We start from the raw sequence: 25,912 nt of genomic DNA, 5'->3' as shown, positions 1-25,912 counted from the left end.
CACTGGAACCGCTCATTATACCGCCACAACCGTCCCTTAGCACTTACTGCATAAATTTGTGGCTTCCGAAGAGCAGCTAGATCATGAAACTCAATGATATCTATCGCTGATTTCGCGCGATTACTGTTATTATTAAAATCCTAGGCATCTGTGGCACCTTCTACTGTACTCTGCACCCCATACCTCCCCCCCCCCCCCCTCGCAGGTTAGAATCCTGCCTCGGGCATGGATGTGTGTGATGTCCTTAGGTTAGTTAGGTTTAAGTAGTTCTAAGTTCTAGGAGACTGATGACCACAGATGTTAAGTCCCATAGTGCTCAGAGCCATTTGAACCATTTCTGAACTTCCCCCTCCCCCTTTTCCGCTTCCCACCGTACACACACACCCACACGCACACACACAAACACACACACACCACACATACACACACACACACACACACACGCACGCACGCACGCACACACACACACACACACACACACACACACACACACACACACACACACACACGACTTACAATGTTCTGACATCCACATGTTTATTGCGTACCGATTTATTCGACGTATCCTGTTGTAGCGGGGTCACTAGTACGAAAAATTGTTCAACTGACTGTATCAACATACACGTAAATCATTCACGACTGATGTCTTCAGCATATTGGATGACTTCATTTATCCAATGGCAGACAAAAAATTTAGATGTTCTTTAACTTGTAATTTATTCTGTTTCTCAAACTATGTATCATTATGTAAACCGCAGGTTTCTAGTCGTCAGGACCTTGATATCTACACATTACGGATATGTAGTTTGTAGTGCAAAACGTATTACTAGTACGTGGAAGCCCAGATGAATTGTGGCCTATCCATGGAATGTGGAGAGCCATTCCTCTATGCGTCGGGCCTCGGAGAGCTTGTACTGTGCTGCCGAAGCGCGCCAGGAACGTCTGACTGCGTGTTAAGCCGTTAAACCCTGCTGCTCGCCACGACATCCTCTCGGAACGTACGGCGTGCATTGGTATGTAAATACAGGTTACCAGGATCCCGGTATCATGATTGGCTTGACAGTGCTAAAGAGTTCGAGCTTTACAGTAAGTGCCATCAGTTTGATAGTTTAATAAATGGAAGAGCTGACGAAATTCTTATTCAGGTAGAAGATTTATTGGAGAGCAATTTAATCACAGTTAACGAAACAATCATTAACAAGTAAAAAACTTAAGAAATATTGAAGCTCTCCCTTCTAATCAGAAAGCATATTGTGTTTATCCAATTAAACAGCAAACTAGGTAAAGGAAGTTAAATACTCGTGAATAGGACACACTTGCTCGTATCCCATTCTACTATCTTCGCTCAGGTTCACACTGTTCATCAGCTCTTGTAACCAAACCTAGAAAGATGCTGTAAATAATACAAAAACTTCTCACCGGAACTATTCAGAGTATACTGGTGTGTCTGAGTATAGAGACCTATCAGCACTCAAAAACAGCTCATGAATTATATTTCAGTATTTTGTAAACTACACCAAAGAATGACATTTCAACAGGAATGCAAGAAGGGTTTTGGAAAACACCTAGCACTTGTGTTTCTACTTGGGTGATCACAGCATCGAGTCCAGGTGAGAGTAATTTCTGCTGACTTTCACTCCTTTAGGTAATGGGAGGTGCGAGTGTGGGGATGGAGAGGGTTGATGACGACAGAGAAAGGGAGGAGAGGTAAACAGTGCGGGAATTAATTATTCAGTGTTGATGACTTTATTTTATACAATTTTCTCAACAAGGTGAACTTTCAAACGCTGGTTGGCCCCGAAGTATAAAGATTGGGCCACGTTCTATTTTGGCGATCATCATACTTCCAAAAATCAAATTATTATTGTTATCATTGTCAAACAAAAATATTGAGACACACGTTTCTGCACATCGTTTGCCTAAACAATCGTTTTGATGTTTTCTGATAATGAATGAATTGTAAGTAAATGTAAGTTTTTAAAAGTGGAACAAAATCTCCACCGTAATCAGCAGAATCATCTGTTACAGCAAAATTACAAATACAAATCAAGTATCTAATGTTTAAATTAAATCAGATTAAAAGAATGCAGTCTGTAATTATACAGTAGTTACCATCAATCATACTATATTTTCTCTCCACTTATTTCATTACAGGATTTATTGTTACTTATACAGATAATTTCTGAGCTCAACTGTTGGCCGGATCTAACATAATTAACAACCTCTCTGGAATTTCAAAAGGTAACAAGAAACAGATTCTGAAAAACTTACTGTATGAATCATACTTACAAGGGAACCTCCCCATCGCACCCCCCTCAGATTTAGTTATAAGTTGGCACAGTGGATAGGCCTTGATAAACTGAACACAGATCAATTGAGAAAACAGGAAGAAGTTGTGTGGAACTGTGAAAAAATTTAGCAAAATATACAAACTGAGTAGTCCATGGGCGATCTGAGCACAAGAGCGGCGTGGTCCGCTGGTAGCGTGAGCTGCTGCGGAACGAGAGGTCCTTGGTTCAAGTCTTCCCTTGAGTGAAAATTCTACTTTTTTTATTTTTGCATAGTTATTATCTGTCCGTTCGTTCATTGACGTCTCTGTTCACTGTAATAAGTTTAGTGTCTGTGTTTTGCGACCGCATCGCAAAACCGTGCGATTAGTTGACGAAAGGACGTGCCTCTCCAATGGGAACCGAAAACATTTGATCGCAAGGTCATACGTCAACCTATTCCTCCACAGGAAAACACATCTGATATATTCTATACGACACTGGTGACGGCATGTGCGTCACATGACATGAATATGTTGTCGACCCACCTAACTTGTACACTTGGCGAATGGGTAAAAAGATGCTTCTACCTTGCCCGATTTAGGTTTTCTTGTGGATGTGATAATCACTCCCAAAAAAGTGATGAAAACATAAGAGTTTGTCACATAAACTGAAAATAAAAAATTAAACTTTTCCTGCGATGGAAGATTTGAACCAAGGACCTTTCGTTTCGCAGCTGCTCACGTTACCACGAGACCACGGCGCTCCTGCGATCCCAATATCCTTGATATTGTTTATCTTCCCATGAACTACTCAGTTTCTATATTTTGCTTATTTTTTCACAGTTCCACACAACTTCTTCCTGTTTTCTCAATTGATCTGTGTTCAGTTTTTCAAGGCCTATCCACTGTGCCAACTTATAACTAAATCTGAGGGGGGTGCGATGGGGAGGTTCCCTTGTTAGGACTGTCGACCTCACAAGAATCTGAGCAAGTTTTTCGTGTAATATCACAGAAAATGTAAATTCATAAACATAATCATCATGTAAAGAAAAAGTAACAAGCAAAAGGAAGACAAAAATAAACGAACTCTTAAGTACAGGCACAGTAAATAATAATATATAATTTACATACATTCCACAACAGACCAGACCCTTATCAATAACACCAATTATTTTACTATTAAGGCGACACTTAACAACAAAGAGAGCTAACCAAAACATCAAGAGTCACACCTAACACATAAAAACACACCCACCCAAGTGTGTATATTATTAAACAAGTACGCAAGAAACTTCAATGCTGGCCTATAAGCTTTGTAGGAAATGTCTGGTCATAACGCATGAAAAGGACACAGAACAATAAAACACAGGCAGATTTTCGTCTACAGCACAGCACATTCAAACAGAATTTGAGGCTATGCAATCAAAATTTGGCATTAAATCAGTTTCAATACCCATAATAAACGTTGTTCGACTTTATTTCATATATTTTTCTCAACGATGTGATCTTTCAGAATACTTTAGTACAAGTAGATAACTACAACTGAAACTCTAGCAATAAAGTAGGCATACTGAAAATTTATTTTTCACAGTTCATTCATTTTATATTACTGTTTTTCGTGCATTTTGATAATGATTGAACCGAGGATGTTTTTCATAACTGCTGAATTAAGTGCAACACTTATACACTTATACTCTGTTCCAGCAGAGATTCAGTCCACGGTTATACAGTAAATCAAACAACACAGTGAATGCAAGGATTTAGTCTATTTGCTTGGAAACGTGTCTGTTAAAAACTATTGAAGCTGGTACTGCATTTCAAGTGTCAACCCCGCACTTTGCCAATATAATACGAACATCGTGAAAGCAATGGAATACGAGCTAATATACGACAGTCACAATATTCATATGTTTCCTGGAAAAGAGGTATGATTTTCAATATTTCCAATAATTTCTACAAATTTATATCACTTTCATAAAAATTTGCCGTATTTATCTTACTTCATTCCAAATAAATTTCACTATTTCTAAGTACTCAAAAGCGAGTACAACTAAACACAACATTGTGCGATAGCTGAATCAAAATTCACAAATGTTACATTCACTGTTAGAACTTTGTGTAATAGCAAAAATTACATAAATTATCATAATCTCCAGATGGAAACAGGAAATCGCTTAATACATCCTATCAAACATGGTTTGACTGAACAGCATTTTGTAGATCCTACATTTGACCAAACCACATTATGTCGTTCACAAGCATAACTGCTAGTGCTTTGACACGTTCTGTCTCTCACTAATCCTGGCCCACTGAACCCATGACCTTGTGCAGGTGCATTCAGAGCACAAAGCAGTATAATTTCGTTGAATAGAACACAGATGTTCTTTGGATGACTTCTCGTTCACACTCTTTCCGTAGTAAATTATCACATAGTTACTTACGTATGCGCATGTTTCAAACGCCAGTTGATGTTAAGTTTCAGTGAGAGTGAACCACAAGTATCTCATTGAAGAAATAGCAAAAGTGGACCTTTGATGCAACCATTCAATTGTTATGGGAATAAAGGATAAGTGTCCAGTGTTATAACTTTATTTACTATCGCCATATGTACAAAAAAGTGATAGAATGAGTATCCTTCTCAAATTGATGGCCATATAGTCACTTCTACATCTACATCTACATCCATACTCCGCAAGCCACCTGACGGTGTGTGGCGGAGGGTACCTTGAGTACATCTATCGGTTCTCCCTTCTATTCCAGTCTCGTATTGTTCGTGGAAAGAAGGATTGTCGGTATGCCTCTGTGTGGGCTCTAATCTCTCTGATTTTATCCTCATGGTCTCTTCGCGAGATATACGTAGGAGGAAGCAATATACTGCTTGACTCTTCGGTGAAGGTATGTTCTCGAAACTTTGACAAAAGCCCGTACCGAGCTACTGAGCGTCTCTCCTGCAGAGTCTTCCACTGGAGTTTATCTATCATGTCCGTAACGCTTTCGCGATTACTAAATAATCCTGTAACGAAGCGCGCTGCTCTCCGTTGGATCTTCTCTATATCTTCTATCAACCCTATCTGGTACGGATCCCACACTGCTGAGCAGTATTCAAGCAGTGGGCGAACAAGCGTACTGTAACCTACTTCCTTTGCTTTCGGATTGCATTTCCTTAGGATTCTTCCAATGAATCTCAGTCTGGCATCTGCTTTACCGACGATCAATTTTATATGATCATTCCATTTTAAATCACTCCTAATGCGTACTCCCAGATAATTTATGGTATTAACTGCTTCCAGTTGCTGACCTGCTATTTTGTAGCTAAATGATAAAGGATCTATCTTTCTGTGTATTCGCAGCACATTACACTTGTCTACATTGAGATTCAATCTTCACCCTCAGTACAATTATCAGCAATGAAACCGTAATGTTAGATATACGCCATTCATATGGACTGGTTAATGCACTATTTTTCGCTAGGTAAAAGATAATCATCATCTTATTAACTCACTGAAATTCAATTGCTAAGTTCATAGCAGTTTTCACTAATGACTAATAATGTTCCACAAATTTTAATGACGGTACCAAAAAAGCTGCGGGGAACAGTTCCTCGCGTTCTGTTGACGTCTGATGTTCACAATTGCACTTCAATACACGACAACACCTCGTTCAAGGGGCACATGCTTATGTGTTCATCAAAGAAATTCGCAGATGCGTTATTGTAAGAGCTAACCAAAGATGTAACTTCTCATTTCCTATCAGAATTTAACTATATGTTGATACATTTATGGTGGTTACTATATATCACATTATTACAGGGTATTAAACTTACAACACTAACTGTGGCTAGCGAAATCCACTTTCTCATTTAGCATGGATTGGAACCTTTGTTTCTATGAAGATATGTTTCTATTTGCTTCGGAAAATATAACTGCTTTCCACTGTGGTAAATTTGTAGTACTGTCAGAATCTTTTGTATATTGTTGAAAATGTGTTTAGTGCAGCGCACGTGTTGTGCACTAGTCCGTACTCAGAGCAGCTCGCATTTAACTGATTTTTTCTGTATCTTGCATGCAGAGTTCATTCGTTTATTTTCTCTCGTTAATTTGAAAATGTGTGGAGAGGAACTCCGGTTTTGTTCTTCTTTCAGTCTTCCTAACGATGTCACTCAAGGTTTCACGTAATTAACTTAAGTATCTCATATTTTTTGTGTTTTTGTTTTTCGAGAGTCACATTGAGTAATATTCTAAGTTGATTTTGAATGTGAATAAATGTTTGGTAATTGTGATACCGACTTTCATTTATGAACTCTATCCTACAACTTTTCCCATGATTAGGTGATGCTTATTTAACAAATATAACCATGAATACATTAAGGAGTTGTTTGAATGTGATGGCGTTGCCGTTGCGCACAGTGGCCAACTTTTAAAAGGAATGTTCCATGACATTCAAAGCTGTGTATTGTAATGACGAGTGGGTAGCATCTGCAGGTTTTTATTCGATAGGTCAGACCATTTATAATGCAGATTAGTTTCAACGTATCAGCACAAAAATTGGCCGGCGGAAACTGCAGCCATTGTTCAAGTCCGGTACGACACTGACGTGAATGAAATGCACCACGCCATATTTTTCAGTTTACCTTTGGAACATGCAGACTACGAAATATTTCTTCAAAAATTACAGGGAACTCATCCTGTCAGTACTCCAGATCTGTTCCAAGAAGACACAAAATCTTTTCTACAATTCAATAAGTTGGTATTAGCTATATATATAGTGCATGTTAACTGAGTGGACGTAAGACTGCAAATAGTAACTGCAGCTGAATAAACAATGAGCAAGATTTATATACATTTTCTCACGTGCGACACATTCTACTGGTTCAACATTTCGTTGTTTATCAGAGCTCGTACGGAAAGATTTAACTGTTCGTTTTTCCCGTGCGCTGTTCGAGAGTGGAACGGTAGAGAAGTAGCTTAAAGGTGATTTGATGAATCCTCTGGCAGGCACTTAATTGTGAACTGCAGAGTAATTATGTAGACGTAGGTGTGGATGGAGCCTTCCATTGTATTATATGAAACACATTTCAATGATGTGCTGCTAATTTCTCACGGAAGATGCGAAGGGCACTCCGTCTTCAGGCCACAAGTGGCCCATCAGGACCATCCGACCTCCGTGTCATCCTCAGTTGAGGATGCGAATAGGAGGGGCGTGTGGTCAGCACACCGCTCTCCCGGTCGTTATGATGGTTTTCTTTGACCGGAGCCGCTGCTATTCGGTCGAGTAGCTCCTCAATTGGCATCACGAGGCTGAATGCACCCCGAAAAATGGCAACAGCACATGGCGGCTGGATGGTCACCCATCCAAGTACCAGCCACGCCCGACAACGCTTAACTTCGGTGATCTCACGGGAACCGGTGTATCCATTGCGGCAAGGCCGTTACCGAAGATGCGAAGGGACTTTGGATAGAAATAAATGACTCACTTCTGGTAAAGAGTGACCTTCATAGAGTCAAACAATCTAATTTGCTATTTCTATTTGACGTAATACGTCAGAATTATTCACACAGGTTCATTGCTATCAAACGGTCACATACCAACAGTCTGACGAGACAATTTTGGTCTGCAAGCGCACCATTCATTTTATAACAGCCAATGACAGTACACGAGCAAGGTCAAATACCTGCACCACATCACTTTCAGCGGAGTGACATTATTCATAGGCGATGCTTTATCATCAAATGGCTGCTCGTGATCCTGTCAGTGCTCTTGCTGATGGACGATGGGGTTTTCCATCATTTTAAACTTAGAGTAAATGGATATTTTTAAATTTCAAGCCGCTTTTACACTTAACTGTGTCCACTACCATGGCGTAGTGTCAGGCTCATCTGAGGCAGCCATGTTTGATTGTGAGACCACAGAGTGGTGGTCATACTGAGTTAGAAATTGTACTATTTACGATATGGCTCTCTCTGAACAAATCCTGCAACCAGATCTTTGTTTCAATTTTTGCTGTCATATTGCATCATAAATTACACAAATTAAGCTAAAAGTATCTTGGAAAAATATCCGGCAGCGGTAATGGGTCATAAATTATAGCAATAATGATAATGGTCACATAAATACTGTGGTGCCCATTTTGGTAGCGACAAGTGTAACTTACTGGGTAAAAAAGATAACCCCCGCTGATCAGGCCCTAAAGATCACATGATAGTCGACAACCGTCGTGTCCTCCTGAGTCAGTCATCACCAATTGCGATATGGTGGGTAATGGATTAAGTAATCCACACTCCCAGCCTTTTTCGAAGTTTCGACCTCGGAGCCGTAGTTTTTCATTTGACATCATAGGACTCCCACCCAGGAAAATTTCCTGGCAGTACTGGGAATCGAACCCATGTCGCCTGCATCAGGGTCTGTCACGTTGACTACAGAGCTACGGAAGAAACATAATTAATTGGGTTATAAATTAAGTCCTTAAAAATACAAACATACACCTTACGGACAATACGATAAACCACAGAATCATAAATTAGATCCTAAATGAACATAAAATAACAACTCAAGTTCTCTACAGGGAGAGGGGAATGGGGAGGGCTGACGGATGGGGTTTGTTTTCATAAGGAACATAAATTATTGCGACAGGTACTGTTCCACTACTTTGTTATCCATCTTTTAAAATCCGTTCTTCGCAGTGCGGCGGTACATAGGCGTTACCGCCAGTGTAGCTGCTCTTCAAGGCAACATTCCAAACGAGCAAACCAGTTGTGTCTTTACCTATGGTTACTGTGCTTCAGGTATTCGGGCTATGCACGGTTCTGTTTAAAAAGTAGTCATAGAGTCCAGCCGCGCACGTCTGATCTCGTGCCCCGCAGCTAATTCGCAGCGAATAATAACCTGCAGCTGTAACCTTACAGTCAATTGGCTAGAATTCTGAGTTAATAAAATTCACAGAAATACAAAATAAAACTTATAAGAATAATTTAATAAGAAGGACTATATTCTAACGTCTATAATTGATCTGTATGACAGAGAATGATGTTGAATAATGTTTTTCAAGAATGGATATCTGATATAAACGGTAAGTGGTCTTACTATACTCAGTTAAAATACGGGCAGAAAATACCCTTATCAAACGCAGTAAAATTCTGTTGAGAGCGTTACGAGAATGGTAGGAAAATCCCCAAACTAAACAGTCGTCAAAGACACGTGAAAACTAAGTCCATTTCGTAATCGCAATACATGAAACATTCACCAGATCAAAACGGTTCAGGGTTCAGTATGACGAGTTATGAATTATCACGTGCAATACAAAGAATAGTACCTCACACTCTGTCGGTTCTCAGTTCCGTAAATCAAGCGGAAAAAGTCCTATAATGGGGCACATTCACACCACTCGAAATATATAGACCCCTGAGAAATTGAAGTATGACAGTGACCGTTCACCACCCAGATTCTATCACGCACTCAATCAAAAACCACACAATACCACAAGCAGGTCTGCCTTCTTCCAGAACGAACATCAAAATGTCCAGAATCGCTCCCTTGAGCTTTTCAGTCGAGAAGTCCCAGTCTCCACTTGCCTCCCATAGTGGTTGGTTACTGTCTGCTTTCCATTGGCTGAAGGCCGTCCCCACGAAAAACACATTGTGCATGCGTTCTAAAAACGTGATTTGACTCAACTTGACAACTTCCCGGGCTAAACTAATATATTACAATAATATTTAAATGAAGAAATTTTATGAACATTCAGTCACATTCAGACCTTTCACAATAAATATAAATAAGGTTTTGTCCATAAAGAAATAAGCCAATATTCTTGTGCACATGCGCTCGTGATAAATGACAAAAGACTGTCGTCAAATATTGTTTAAACAATTATTTGAGCTTGCTTGTCAGAAACGTCTTTTGGCACACTTTTATAAAGGTGGTGTCATCTAACACATGCGACCTACCACTTCTTAAACTACCATTGTTTTGTATTATCATGTTGTTGTTGTGGTCTTCAGTCCTGAGACTGGTTTGATGCAGCTCTCCATGCTACTCTATCCTGTGCAAGCCCCTTCATCACCCAGTACCTACTGCAGCCTACATCCATCTGAATCTGCTTAGTGTATTCATCTCTTGGTCTCCCACTACGATTTTTGACCTCCACGCTGCCCTCCAATACTAAATTGGTGATCCCTTGACGCCTCAGAACATGTCCTACCAACCGATCCCTTCTTCTAGTCAAGTTGTGCCACAAACTCCTATTCTCCCCAATTCTATTCAATACCTCCTCATTAGTTATGTGATCTACCCATCTAATCTTCAGCATTCTTCTGTAGCACCCACATTTCTAAAGCTTCTATTCTCTTCTTGTCTAAACTATTTATCTTCCATGTTTCACTTCCATACATGGCTACACTCCATACAAATACTTTCAGAAACGACTTCTCGACATTTAAATCAATACTCGATGTTAACAAAATTCTCTTCTTCAGAAACGCTTTCCTTGCCATTGCCAGTCTACATTTTATATCCTCTCTACTTCGACCATCATCACTTATTTTTCTCCCCAAATAGCAAAACTCCTTTACTACTTTAAGTGTCTCATTTCCTAATCTAATTTCCGCAGCATCACCCGACTTAGTTCGACTACATTCCATTATCCTCGTTTTGCTTTTGTTGATGTTCATCTCATACCCTCCATTCAAGACACTGTCCGTTCCGTTCAACTGCTCTTCCAAGTCCTTTGCTGTTTCTGACAGAATTACAATGTCATCGGCGAACCTCAAAGTTTTTATTTCTTCTCCATGGATTTTAATACCTACTGCAAACTTTTCTTTCATTTCCTTTACTGCTTGCTCAATATACGGATTGAATAACATCGGGGAGAGGCTACAACCCTGTCTCACTCCCTTCCCAACCAATGCTTCCCTTTCATGTCCCTCGACTCTTGTCACTACCATCTGGTTTCTGTACAAATTGTAAATAGCCTTTCGCTCCCTGAATTTTACCCCTGCCACCGTGAGAATTTGAAAGAGAGTATTCCAGTCAACATTGTCAAAAGCTTTCTCTAAGTCTACAAATGCTAGAAACGTAGGCTTGCCTTTCCTTAATCTATTCTCTAAGATAAGTCGTAGGGTCAGTATTGCCTCACGTGTTCCAACATTTCTACGGAATCCTAACTGATCTTCCCCGAGGTCGGCTTCTACCACTTTTTCCATTGTATTATCATTTGCAAGTAATATCTAAATACGGTTACTGGCAAAATAGTGAATTGTTCATTAAATAAATTCACAAATACGAAAAATATGAGGTATTCATTTGCTGTGTAGCTGTGGAGAATACGATGTTCTGTTTGCATAATAGTTGACGTCATAAGTCAATGTATAAAAATGATACAGACGGTTGGTTTTCATGGAGACGTCACAAGTCATGTATAAAAATGATACAGACGATTGGTTTTCATGGATGCAATGCTATCATCTGAAGTATAGTTTGATGAAATCGCATGAAGCGTTTAAAAATCGTTGATTCAGAGTTTCATTGTGACATTATTAGCTTTTGTTGTTTTAAAGATATTGAAACGATTGTAGTGTCTTTGGAGGCACCACCTTTTTTTTGAGATTGTATGTATATACTCGTATATATTCATATTTTCTTTAATATTTGACTGAATTATTGTCGAATTTCAAAGAGTTGTAACAAGCCATCTTTCTCTGACGCTGGAACGCAGCGGGCCCTCTTAAGCGATCGGCACGTCGTCCAAACTCCCTGTACCAGGAGTTTCCCATTTCCAGCCCAGCCTTTGTATCAGCACCTGGGTTCGCCAGCAACGTTTGCGCCCCTGGACCGGCTGCGGCCCTTTGGTGGCCCTGGGGCTGTCCATCAGCGTTCCGCCTCACAAGCAAATTCAGCTTACCTTCTACCAACCCTAGGCGGCCGAATCGCTCGCCTACATACGCATAACGTTACAGCAGATTGAAGACAGCCATTGAAGCTGAAGGCATTTGGATAGGACATTAGTAAAGGAGGCACATGCTGTGCCGTTTTGAGGGCAAATGCTATAGTAAGATCCGTGAAATGTTCGTTCAATTAATTTGGTGATTTGTACCAATTAAGCAAATTTTTCGAAGTAACGCATTAAACCAGACCCGAACCAAATCTTGTTACTAGGCAGTTGCTTACGAGCTTGCCGACTATGCCACTGACCTACGAATGCATTTCCCTGCAGCTGACAACATTTAGATACTCCTTGCCGCACTGGACACCACATCATGAAATGGAGTGCCTTTACTCGGTCTACAATTCCACGTATCACATGGTGCAGTTTTCTTGCGTTTTTTTTCTTTTTTTATAGTGTAAGTACTGATATTAAGTGTCAAACAGGTGTTCATCCTGCTGCCACTTCCTCAATTACAACTTGCAATTTCCAAGTTCTCTTCACTTTTATGAACAGATATGTACACCCTATAATGTGGTTGATTCCAGTGTAGCGTGGTCGGTAATTGTAATTTTAACCACATCCTTTTTTGTGCTGTCAAGTGTACTTGTTATCACGAATCGACTAATTTGACGTAATTCCGTCAGATACCAATAAGGAGTGCAATGTCATTTTTTGGGTGGAACTGACTGTGAATGTGCTGTCTAATGTATTGATCGAGGCTTGTTTAGTGCTATCACAAAACATATGGTTCGAGACACGCATATAATAGCAAAATATCTGTACCGCTATGTTCTTGTATGGCCTTAGATTATTTGAAATACAGACGATCTCCAGTTAACGAGAAAAATGTTATTTCGAGCTAATTTGTTGTAAGTATAAATTTTATTCTGTAGTAGTATAAGTATTATGATTGAAAATATGATCTGCTTTACACAAACGCAATACATTATTGGAACCAAAATGTGTTGTATATTTTTAACTTGACGAAAAAAATGCCTTGTAAGTAAACAAAAATTAATGTTGTATGTTTTACAGATTATTTGCAACATTGCTGCACGTAGCATACGCAATCTCCCTCTGTGTTTTTGGTTTCCATTGTGTCACAGATATTTAAGAAGAAGTGTGATAATGCAAATTGGTATGTTCTGTATGTAGATAGCACTGTCAAGTGACCTTCTGTAAAATTCAGTATACCAAATTCCGCGATGCAATAGCAAACGGAATGGAAAATGGAAAGAAATGATGTTTCACTACATTCTCTCCAGTACACACTATATGGTGGCTTGCAGAGGATAGTTGTAGATGCAGGCATATCATATTTTACTTTACGCTTAGAACAAAAACAGCAATATCTAAACTTGGCAGAAGGTACTTTATCAAATGTATGCCGCGAGCTGATGATAGGGATAATACGTAGTTCATAAGCGAATAATAAACATTTTGCAAGCGAAAAACTGTAAGCACTCTTTCATCTTAATCTTCTGCTAAGAAATATACGAAGTACCGTCGTATCTTATGGAGTCGAGATTGTTGGGTATATCATAACTAGTAAATTTTTGGACTTGTGACATGCACAGTCTAAGTATAGAGTGTTATCATTTGGCGATCGTAACTAAAATTATACGTTTGTACCTAACTGTAACGCAGGGCGCTATACATCAGGGACCCCTAAACTAAAAAGGGAACTTCATGAAGGTATTTTCAGACTTTTCGCCAGTTCGAAAGTTTTTTGTGCGATTTTTCAATAAATAGTGGAGTTGTATCACTCAAGTGGTTTACAATTGCAATTTCTCGTGTTCGAGTTGTGATGGAAGTGTTCTAAGCGAATCTGTAGATGGCACAAATAGAGAGGAAATAACAGACCACTCCCAGTCCGGTCTAAAAGGGCTTTAACATCCCATCAGTTGCGACGCCATTAGTGAAGCAGCACGTTCTCGAGCTCAGGCAGAAAGGGGGAGGATGTCGGCAGAGACCTTTCAAAGGAACTATCCCCTAATTCGTCTTAAACGTTTTGGGGAAACTACGAGAAACAAAAATCAAGGTTGCTGGACGGGGATTTGAACTGTTGTCCTCCCGAATACGTGTAGGAGTATTCATTATGTTACCAGCGTGCCACCTGGGTCGTCGGTAACAGAAAGAGAGAGAGCGAGAGAGAAAGAGGGGTGGGCGGGGGGGGGGGGGGGGGAGAGGGAGAGAGAGTGTGGGAATGTGTGTATGTGTGTGTGTGTGAAACGTGGTGAGAGTACATAGCCTACTCCTCTCGAATAGAACCAGCGGGCCAGCCGAGTTAACGCCCATTTCCGACAAATTGACATCATCAGCAATGTTACAAGACCTCAAAACACTGCGCGATGTTTGGAATTTATCACAGTACGCTGGCAGAGTGTTAGATACGCAGTAACATGTAGCTATCACATCTGTCTTTCCGCTACCGGCAGAATATTAGTGATGAAACGTCTTTCGACAGCTAGAATTTGAACCGACTATCTCCTGGCCGAATTCACGACAATAGTAGACGTTACAGATTTAGGCTGCCGAGGTGAATTCTCTCATTCGAAAATGTCCAATGCAATTCTCACCGGTATACACCTCCCATCCTTTAGTAGAAGACAGTCCTTTGCGATCGAGGTTATATGGCGGGCGCAAAGAGTGCTTCAGACGCAGAGCTTCATGTCGCGCCTATGTTAACTTACGGAAGTGGTTAAAACATATTTTGTGAACAAAATTGTAGTTACCGTGATTATTACGACTGTCATTAATTATTGCTAATTTGTTTATTAATGTGAATGATGGGGTGAATGGAAAGTAAGGCATTAAATGAACATTGTTATGTCTACTATCTGAGTACGCGTTAGCGTGAGAACTGTGATTGTACAGAAAAAGTGAATTATATACCTTAAGGGGAATTTGGTAATGTACAACTAGACAGTTTATGGGACAGTGAAAACAAGGAACATTTTACGATAGTTCTGTTATTTAAAGAAGGACTTATTTTGATATTTGTGGAGTTTCTAAACTTGTTAATTTAGTAAATTGTTCATAAAAGCTATCATACTGTGATTGGCCAAATGTAAAACACGCGTGACTGCGCGGTTTAACACTAACATCGGATTGGCTATGATGTGTTTCAGCCAATCAGAAGGAAGGAAGATTGGGTTTAACGTCCCGTCGACATCGACGTAATTAGAGATCGAGCAGAAGCTCGGATTGAGTCAAGGATGAGGAAAGAAATCGTCCGTGTCCTGTCAAACGACCCATTCCGGAATTTGCCTGAAGCGATTTAGGGAATTCACGGAAAACCTAAATCTGGATGACATAACGCGGGTTTGAACCGTCGTCCTCCTCAATGTGACTCCAGTGTGCTAACCACTGCGCCACCTCCCTCGATAGCCCAGCAGAGGACAGTACGTTCGCGCGTATTTTGTGAGCTAAAGAATAGGTTTGTAAAGTCTGGAGAGTCAGTTTGGAGCTCAGCCCTCATCATGTAAGGATGCGGACACGAGGAGGTGTGAACAGATATGATAATTTTGCAGAATAATGATTAAAACTTGGCCGTGGAATGTCGCAAAGTGAATAGGAACGTGTGAGAAAAACGAGCATTTGAAATTCAGATTTTAATATATAAAATGTGAATTTTGAATAACCAAAATCTACGTGGCTTGTTATACTAACCGTGATCGTAAACTGAACATTCGTATGGCTAAGGAGTGTAATATTTGAACGAGCATTCTATCACAGATAACCCGTCTGGTGACCCTTTTGGTAACGGGTTCGATTAATTACAAGAAGCTGGGTATGACGGGTGACTGTGATTGTATGTGAGTGCTGAAACCGGAACTTGAGATTAGCACGGACTTGGCAGTGTTTTTGTATCAAACAAGTGGCACATATTGAAATTTTCCCTCCCAAACTACCTTTCAGTCAACCGCTCAGTTAACCCAATGCTGAAAAACACTTTTTAATCCGTTTGATTCGTATAATGCTATTGGTTCTACTACAGCTTTTCCAGTAGAGCGCCATCATTCGTTTTTAACAGGGAAGACGTGTGGACCGGACTGCGGAAGAAGAAAGCTCATTGAACATTATTTCGTTAGGACGAGTACGCAGAAACCGTGATGTTGCAGGCTGGAACGGATGAGACATTCCTACCACAACGCGCCTTTTGCTCCGAATTTCAAATTTGTTCGATGGGTGAATTATTAGGTTAAGGCCATAAATATCGTTTTATGCAACCCGCAGTATTATATCTGGCCTAAAAAACTATGACCGATGTTTTCATACTCTCTGGCTCGCTACGCGCAAACTATTAGTCCTACAGAAAAAATGAACAGGACCTTTTTGTAAAAAAATTAGTGTCGCTAAGTTCTCGATTGGGATACATTTCAGCCAGAGGCTGTGGTTTTCGAGTTATTCAAGAAAAACGTACAAAAGTGATCTTCAAACGCACCCCGAGTCCCACACGTAGACCCCACCGGTCACTATTTCTAGTGTGTTGTTAATGGCACTCCCTCCCAACCATTGTAAAAAAATTGTGACTGGACGAATTACTTATTGTAGTCGATCGTTTTTGGTCTTCATTGACTCGCCTTATTACGCCACTGGCTTAGTCGAGCGCTTACAAATTGTACAACTGACGTTTATGTAAATTTTACCTAACAGTTTTGTGAATTTTAACAGCATAAAATAAACAATTTCATCCTTGTAGCCCGCATCTTGTGGTCGTGCGGTAGCGTTCTCGCTTCCCACGCCCGGGTTCCCGGGTTCGATTCCCGGCGGGGTCAGGGATTTTCTCTGCCTCGTGATGGCTGGGTGTTGTGTGCTGTCCTTAGGTTAGTTAGGTTTAAGTAGTTCTACGTTCTAGGGGACTGATGACCATAGATGTTAAGTCCCATAGTGCTCAGAGCCATTTGAACCATTTGAACCATCCTTGTAATCGTGACATTGTTTTGTCCGTGGTGAGAGGTAATGCCTGAAATTTGGTATTCTAGGCGCGGTCTTGACACTATGAATCTCGGAAGACTGAATTCCCTTCCGATTTCCAAAATGGAATGTCCCATGCGTCTATCTCCAACTACGATTCCGCATTCAAAGTCTGTTAACTCCCGTCGTGCGGTCATTATCACTTCGAAAACCTTTTCACATCAACCAAAGACGTATAGATGACAGCTGCACCAATGGACTCCCCTTTTATACCTTCTTAACTCCTTGTGTACTGCCATCTGTATATGTGCATATCGCATCCCATGGCTTTTGTCACCTTAGTGTATGTTCTTTAGGTGCTGCTCGTGTGGGGCCGTTGACATTCTGCATGGTGTTCAGTATGGTCCTCTTGAACTCATAGATACACTTAATGATAGAGGCTTGTACGCTTTACACGAGGCGTGTCACGGTCTTGTCACACTGCGAATTTTGAATGAAAAACCCGCTGCATAGTTATTCCTTATACAGGGTGATTCCGTGGTGATGATACAAACATTCAGGGATGATGGAGACGGGTAAATGCATCAATTTGTGGTACGTGACTCTGCTTCAGAAACGACCGAATCGAAAGCTATAAGCGAAAATCATTCTGATATCTCTGACAGTTCACTTCTTCTTGTGCAAAATCTTTGCTTTCTATATTTTGGGAAGAGATAGTATGGACCAAAACAAGAAGCAGTTTAGTAGTAGACATAGGTTCTAAACTTCATACCTTCAGAGCTATGATCACTTGCTCAGTAGAAGATGTGTTTCGCAGAAGCAAAGATGAACAAGCGGTCATAGCGTTTAAGGTTTGCCCTTTAGAGCCCATCTTCATTCGACATTTTTTTCTTGTCTGTCTGCTCCAGAAACTTTGAAAACAAAGAGCTTTCAGTAGAAGAGACCCACTGTCAGAGTTATCAGAACGATTTTCATTTACAAATTTCGACTCGGTCCCTTACCTGAAATTGATACGTTTACTCTTCTCCACCACCCCTGAAAGATTATATCATTATCAAGGAATACCCCTGTATACAGATCGTCGATGGAGTTATTCCTTCTTACATCGTGCGGTTGCGCTGAATTGCCAGACAGTTGCTAATTTAATATTTTTTGCATTGTTTTGCTTAATGACTAACAGTGTATGTCGTCGTAATTTCAAGAATTTCCAGAACGTGTACAGTTACCGGACGTAACACAGTATTTCCCGGTACCAATTATGGCTAAAGTAAATTTTCATGTTTGAAAGGACAAGATAGGTAAGCTGCAGACCGTCTGTATGGTTTGGAATTCAGTAGAGAGTAACTGGCGGCCATGAAGGTGCGAGTGTGGGTCGTTACTCTTGCACACGTAGCTGAGTCGCTAACAGCAGTGCCAGTATAAGGCAGATTTCCGGTGTGGCACACGTTTTTAACTCCCCGACGTTTCACACTAGCTTACAGTCCGCGATGGAATAAAAGATTCGTTCTTGCTGAGTGTACTCATAAATTAGAAAAAAATATATATGTGTTTTTTGGAAAATGAAAGGCAATCTCAGCAAAATTTACATGCGATATGAACCTGAGTGCAATTAATATGGTGGGTGCGAGTTTGAATATGCATATTCAATAGATTACGTCAAAAGTAGCAGCCCGGATAGCTGAACTCGTTATTACGCCGCTTCCGGGATTCATGAGGTGAGCCGTCTCCGGGTCAAATCCGCCCGCCGAATTAACGACGAGGGCATATGTGACAGCCAACCTGGATGTGGTTTTAGGGGGTTCCCTCATCCGACTACCTGAACACCGGGTCTGTACACATGTCCCGCCTCAGTTATACGATTCGCAAAAGTTTCGAAACCGATCCTCACAAGAGATAACACTAAGCGCACACAAATTGGGTAGTGGGGTAGACAAATTTTGTCCCAGCCCGGGGGGGGGGGGGGGGATGGGGAGGGGAGAGCACCATGCCATCATATACCTCTAAAATTGTCAAACATGCTGCCCCTCTGAACGGAACGGAGAAAAGAAGGAGAAAAAAGAATAGATTACTGCAAAAATCTTCTCGTAGACCCTCAGAGCGCAGATAGGGTTGGCTATGGGGACCCAGGCAGCTCGCCAGCTGGTCACGTCTACGTCGACTTAGGAAACCGTTCACACTTTTGACCGTGCGATGCAGGTCGCTGGAGTAATGAAGCTCAGTGTTGCCGGAACCGTGGACGAGTAAACATCGTGAGCGGACGCTCTCGAAAGCAGGTGTATTACTTTCGCGCGCAGTATCGCTGAAAGTGAATCTTGATTAATGGAATACGCAGTTAAGCAAATCAACAGTAGCGGTTTAAAACAGTGACTGTAAGTGATGTTTGTGATGAGCCCTACGGCGAAGGAGGCTGCAATCCACCAGGCCGGCAGGCGCCCGCTGACGACACGGTGACTTATCAACGGTAACCGAGGCGGTAGTGCATGCTGAAAGTACTGTGAACTCTTCAACAGACCCACAAGTGAGCTCAGACTTGGGATTAGACTGTAGCAATTCAGGATTGAGTAGGGACAGAGAACGTGCAACAGGCATGCAAGGAAAATGTAGAGCATTAGGTGATTATGTGGCAGATCAGGAAATAAAAGACAGGGCACATCTGAATCAGTCTGACAAAACTCCAATAGATAAACCTGTAGGCAGTAGTGTGAACAGAGAACGATTCTGCAGAATCCTAAAGATAACAAAATCCGGATTCACAGAATAACAGACCTAGGTCCTTACATTGTATTTATTGAATGGGAAACCGGCAACGTAGGAAAGCTCCATACTATGGCCATTGGAAAATTGTTTCGGAAACATATACCGAAAGTCAGAGGGCAGATTTGTAACATTACAGCAGCAGGAAGAACTAGGTTAAAGGTCGAAGCAGGAACGGCCAACCAAGTAGTGACGCTTCAGACATAAGTCGATCGTCAGCTAAAACCGTACATACCAAACCTCCTATTCTATAAACGGGGAGCGATACGAGGAGTGGATATATCTTGACACAGATGAGTTAATGCAAGATATAAAATCGTCGGTGGAAGTCAGGAGAATAAATAAAATGATGTTTCAAAATAATACTAAACAGTTCGGAAACAAGTGATCTAACTTTGATGGCCAGACACTGCCTCAGTATGTGTACATTTACGGTACGAGATTCTCAGTGGAACTCTACTCGCTGCCCGTTATACGTGCTTACGTTTGGGACACTTAAAAACACAATAACGTAGCAAACCCAGGTGTAACACGTATGGTGCTGATCACAGAACGGCAGGCCATGGTGGCCGAGCGGTTCTAGGTGCTTCAGTCTGGAATCGCACGACCGTACGGTAGCAGGTTCCTATCCTGCCTCGGGCATGGTTGTGTGTGATGTCCATAGGTTAGTTAGGTTTACGTAGTTCTAAGTTCTAGGGGACCGATGACCTCAGATGTTAAGTCCCATAGTGCTCAGAACCATTTGAACCATTTGATCACAGAACGTCAGTCTGTCAATCGGAAATGGTCACCTGCGCAAACCGTAAAGATACACTCCATGCAACAGACAAAACATGTCCTAAGTATATCGAAATGAGACAAGCACATGAACTTGCTGGATACAGTAACTTTTCAATTCAGAAAGTTCCGGACATATTAAAAAACAGATCTTACGCTGAAATCGTTACAAGTCAGCTAAACTGTTCACTCTCACTGAACAAGAGATCGGATGTAGCCGCAGTTGTAGTCCTAAAGGAATTTCCTCCCCTACTATAGGAAATAAATCCACTGCTGCCACACGCAACAGGGTGAACGAGTCATTAGGTCGGACGCCAATAATCTCACCGCCCCCTACACGTAGACGGGAAGTGCCCATTCTACCGCACAGGTGCCACGTACCAGCAGTACAGGTTCAAATGGCTCTGAGCACTATGGGACTTAACATCTGTGGTCATCAGTCCCCTAGAACTTAGAACTACTTAAACCTAACTAACCTAAGGACATCACACACATCCATCCCCGAGGCAGGATTCGAACCTGCGAACGTAGCGGTCGCGCGGTTCCCGACTGAAGCCCTTAGAACCACAACTAAATACACAATGGGTATATTGCAGTGGAATACTAGGTCTATAAGAAGAAATGCAACCTTTCTTCTAAACCTGGTGCAAAGAAATGACATTAAATTGTGTGACATTACCGAAACATGGCTAGTCCCAGATTAAAAATTCAGCTTTCCCGGCTATCAAGTTGTACAGTGGTACAGCAATCTTGATCCGTGATGACACAAATTACACTGCACTCAGCCTGGAGATAAAGATGTGGTCCCAGAGATCGAGGACCGCCCCCGACGGCGGCAGCAGGGAGACTGCATACCCCAGTTCAGACCCAGGCGCCGCTTCGCCCACCACCTCCAGTAGCCGCCGCGCCGGCCGCACGGAAGACACCAGGAGAGGAACGGTGGAGGGGGTAACGGCTAGTATATATAGGGCGCCGAGAGGAACAGCACAGCATTCGTCAAGAACCACCTGAAGATGGCAGCGTGTACGTCTGCCAAAATATTGTGGAGAAATTACGACGCTACCCGGTCGGATACACGAGAACTGTTCCAATTGGAAATACGCCGGGAAAACTTCATACGGCGTATTATAATTTATCGCCAAGTTTTGCATCATCCCTGTTCCCAGAACTCGTAAAGATAGACGTTGACTGTGGACACTGTATCACAGACTCAGTCCCTTTGACTGTTCAGATGTCACTAAACCCACCTAAAGGCGTAAAGAACCACGCATGAGCAGCGCCTGTTAGACGGAGGGGGTCCGACAGCAGATCAGTCCCAGGCCTATCCACCAGGAAGGAGGTACATGGCTCGTGTTGTCTGTAATTCAACCGTGCCTAGTTGGTCAATACCGCGGTTCGATACCGTCTGCATTTTTAATTTGTGCCAGGAAGGGCTCTCAACAAGGGAAGTGTCCAGGGTTCTCGGACTGAATCAAAGCGATGTTGTTCGGACATGGAGGAGATACAGAGAGACAGGAACCGTCGATGGCATACCTCGCTCAGGCCGCCCAAGAGCTACTACTTCAGTGGCTGACAGTTACCTAAGGATTATGGCTTGGAGGAACCCTGCGAGCAACGCAACCATGTTGAATAATGCTTTTCGTGCAGTCACAGGACGTCGTGTTACGACTCAAACTGTGCGCAATAGGCTGCATGATACACAACTTCACTCCCGACGTCCATGGCGAGGTGCATCTTTGCAGCCACGAAACCATGCAACGATGTACAGATGGGCCCAACAACATGCCGAATGGACCGCTCAGGATTGGCATCACGTTCATGCCTTCAGCCAGACAATCGTAGGAGACGTTTTTGGAGGCAACCCGGTCAGGCTGAACGCCTTAGAGACACTGTACAGCGAGTGCTGCAAGATTGAGGTTCCCTGCTGTTTTGGGGTGGCATTATGTGGGGCCCACGGGCGCCGTTGCTGGTCCTGGAAGGCGCCGTAATGGCTATACGATACGTGAATACCATTCTCCGACCGATAGTGCAACCATATCGGCAGAATATCGGCGAGGCATTCGTCTCCATGGACGACAATTCGCGCCCCCATCGTGCACATCTTTTGAATGACTTCCTTCAGGATAACGACATCGCTCGACTAGACTGGCCAGCATGTTCTCCAGACATGAACTCTATCGAACATGCCTGGGATAGACTGAAAATGGCTGTTTATGGACGACATTGAGGAGTGGAACAATCTAGACCAACAGTGCCTTGATGAATTTGTGGATAGTATGCCACGACGAATACAGGAATGCGTCAATGCAAGAGGACGTGCTACTGAGTATTAGAGGTACCGATGTGTACAACAGTTTGGACCACCACCTCTGAAAATCTCGCTGTATGGTGGTACAACATGCAATGTGTGGTTTTGATAAGCAGTAAAAGTGTCGGAAATGATGTTTATGTTGATCTTTATTCCAGTTTTCTGTACAGGTTCCGGAACTCGCGGAACCGAGATGATGCAAAACTTTTTTTTTATGTGTGTATTACGCTTTACTTACAGTAAAAGCAACTCTTGCAGAAGGCAAATAATGAATGGTAATTTGTACGAAACTGACCAATATTCCACACGATCACCAAGAGTCTGTAAAGTTTCCGCCACTCGTGAGTGAGTTTTAAGACATTATGCTTCATGCCCCTCTATTGCGCGCATGTACGGAACCCTATCCTTGGAAACGCAGATTCTGTGTATACGTGTTCTACGTTCACACGAATTATCCTTTAAATGCTCAGTCGCATATCAAACCGCAATGAAAGAGCCATAAGATGCGCTGCTGATATCGATGCTCGATTTCTTTTTATACAGAAGCAGGTGTGATACAGAAAGTGTAACGATTTCATTTACACAGGAAAAGGTGCGATGCAGTAAGAGTAAAAATGGAGATGCGGAGTAGGAGGAAATGAAGCCGTGGGAACGAGGAGGTGATGACACGGCCCATTGACTGCGAAGATGACGTGCGAAACGCCATTCCACGCCGGTTCTCCTCTCTTCCGGAAATGGGAAACGCGACGGTTGTCATCAAGCGCAAACTACCACAAGACATGAAAGGTCGTTGGAAGGGCCGGATCGAAGCCGCGCGCCCACTAGAGGCATGTCGGCCAGCTGCGCTTATCTCGCCGTCTTCCGTCACGCGGACAGAGGACCTTCCCGGTCTTCAACTATGACACAGACCTGCTCCCGACCGCGGTTGCGGGTGAAACTACTCGAATCTGGTGCAGTTTAGGGACACTGCTGTAACGCTGTTTGCTTATATCCATTAATACGAACTACCGTCTCGCAATATCTAAAGATCGTTTACTTGCAGTTAGTTCCAACTTAACTCTTCTATCACTGCATTTTTCTGCTATTAGCATGGAGGACTCGGCATTTAATTGGCTGCTTTTCTGGAAGAAAGACAAAATGGGGTTCAGTGTGACTCGTGAGATCAATTAAAGGGAAAGTTGAAGGATAAATAGCAGCTTCGGTTTCGAAATTCGACACTGGGGACCTGGAAACCGGTTTGATAAAACGTAATGTTGTAAAGTGACTATATTCAAGGACACCTTAGATGCCACCTCACATTTTCATTAATGCAAAAATGATTAAATTTTTTAAATGTGGAAATGAATATATGCATTTCCCCCCGAACTCAGTGCCCCTTTGATGCAGCTGTGTGATTACAAAAGTACCCTAAAGAAAAGACAATGCACAGAAGAGTGTTGCGCTATTCTGACAATCACGTGAAAGGCGCACATTTTGTTGCTGTGACCTCTGCATGCTGTTCATGTGATCACAGCGTGGAACACAGATAGTGGCACCTGGCTGAAGGGATGCCACGTCATTGTGAGTGAGATGGTGGCAGTGAGAAGACGAAGTTGGATATGGATGTCATGGGAGTATCTTGCTAATAACTGATAAAATTAATATGCGAGGTAGGATGCCGATGGTGCAAAAAGAAGTGAATATTACGAGTAAACTGATGAAAGAAGTACAGAAATTATTTCAATGTTCGCCGAAGTATTTAAAGTGATTGGTCAAGGCTGTGCAATCGGAACCTGTTTTGTACATTAACAGTAGGTGCCGACAAGACAAGCAAAGTGAACAACAATAATTTACAAATTTTCTTCCTTAATTTAATGGTCTGCTTCAAAAAAAAAAATACTGCAACGATTTTTACTGTGACGTCATTATGAAAGGAGCGAAAGACTCAACCAAGGTTCGCTGCAATGATGGAGGTAAGATAGAGAAAGACTATGGGAATCAGTGCCTAAGAATAGATGCCATATACGGCAGGCATTTTCAATAAAATTTCCTTTTGCAATCAATTTAGACTATACAAAAATAAATTCGGCGCACAAATAAAAGTTAAAATGACGTTTAAATGGTCATAAATATCAACAGTTGGTTCTTCTACTACAGAATAAAAAAATAAAAAATGATGCAATTAATTAATTACACACGAATTGCCGAAACAACTTCACACCTCAGAACTTCATGCTGTAATGTGTCAGAATAATGTTTGGAGATTTGAATACAGGTCAGGTATCTATACCGGCCACCTAAACATATACAGAACGAGTAAATCTATCCAGCTTCGGTTTTCGCTAAGTTACAGAGGACAGTATGGCAAATTTTCTGACGTACGCAAGTAATTTATAACTATTAAAGCAGCCGAATTTTCTTTTTAAAATGGAACTACGTATATTTCTCGGTGGTACTGGAAAGAGCCTCCGAAGATTATTTCACCGGCATAACATGAGTGGAAGCTAATATAACAGGGCGCATACCACTGTCCGTCCAGTCGTCAGAATGTGAGGTGCCACCAACTTCTGCTCGACTGTACTAAATGTAATCTAACACATAACTCACGTACGATTAGTTTTTTATGTGTGACTGTCATAAAATATTTGATCTTGAGACCTGATACATGCTGTAAGGCGACGATGCTGCTCGTTGAACTTCATATGGGCTTATCGTATGCACAGGTACGTGTAACACAGCATTTCATGTCTTCTGGAGTTGCTGATACTTCCTTATTCAACTCTCGTTGCCATTTCCGCCACAAATCCACAGACACAAGTCCAGATGCGTTATGTCTGACGATTGTGAAAGCCACATTGCGTTTCACTAACGACAGATCCAACGGCTTCCGAAAGTCCTATACATACTGTCTGTACGCTATGCTTCACCTGTAAGCAACATATTGAAAAAAAAAAAAAAAAAAAAAAAAAAAGGAAACCGTCGCATTATT

General features: G+C 41.8%; 1 protein-coding gene and 1 pseudogene across 1 annotated transcript in view; both read right to left on the bottom strand.

The window, feature by feature from the left end:
- LOC124556358 overlaps positions 1–25,912 on the bottom strand; it is an 860,778-nt gene that overhangs the window by 787,056 nt on the left and 47,810 nt on the right. The gene's annotated exons all lie outside the window — the stretch shown is intronic.
- On the bottom strand, positions 7,586–7,702 carry LOC124557170 (annotated as a pseudogene).

Source organism: Schistocerca americana, chromosome X (genome assembly GCF_021461395.2).
Source record: "Schistocerca americana isolate TAMUIC-IGC-003095 chromosome X, iqSchAmer2.1, whole genome shotgun sequence".
Classification (NCBI taxonomy): domain Eukaryota; kingdom Metazoa; phylum Arthropoda; class Insecta; order Orthoptera; family Acrididae; genus Schistocerca; species Schistocerca americana.
The sequence above is the reverse complement of the archived record's forward strand: the minus strand, read 5'-3'. Positions and strand labels throughout refer to the sequence as shown.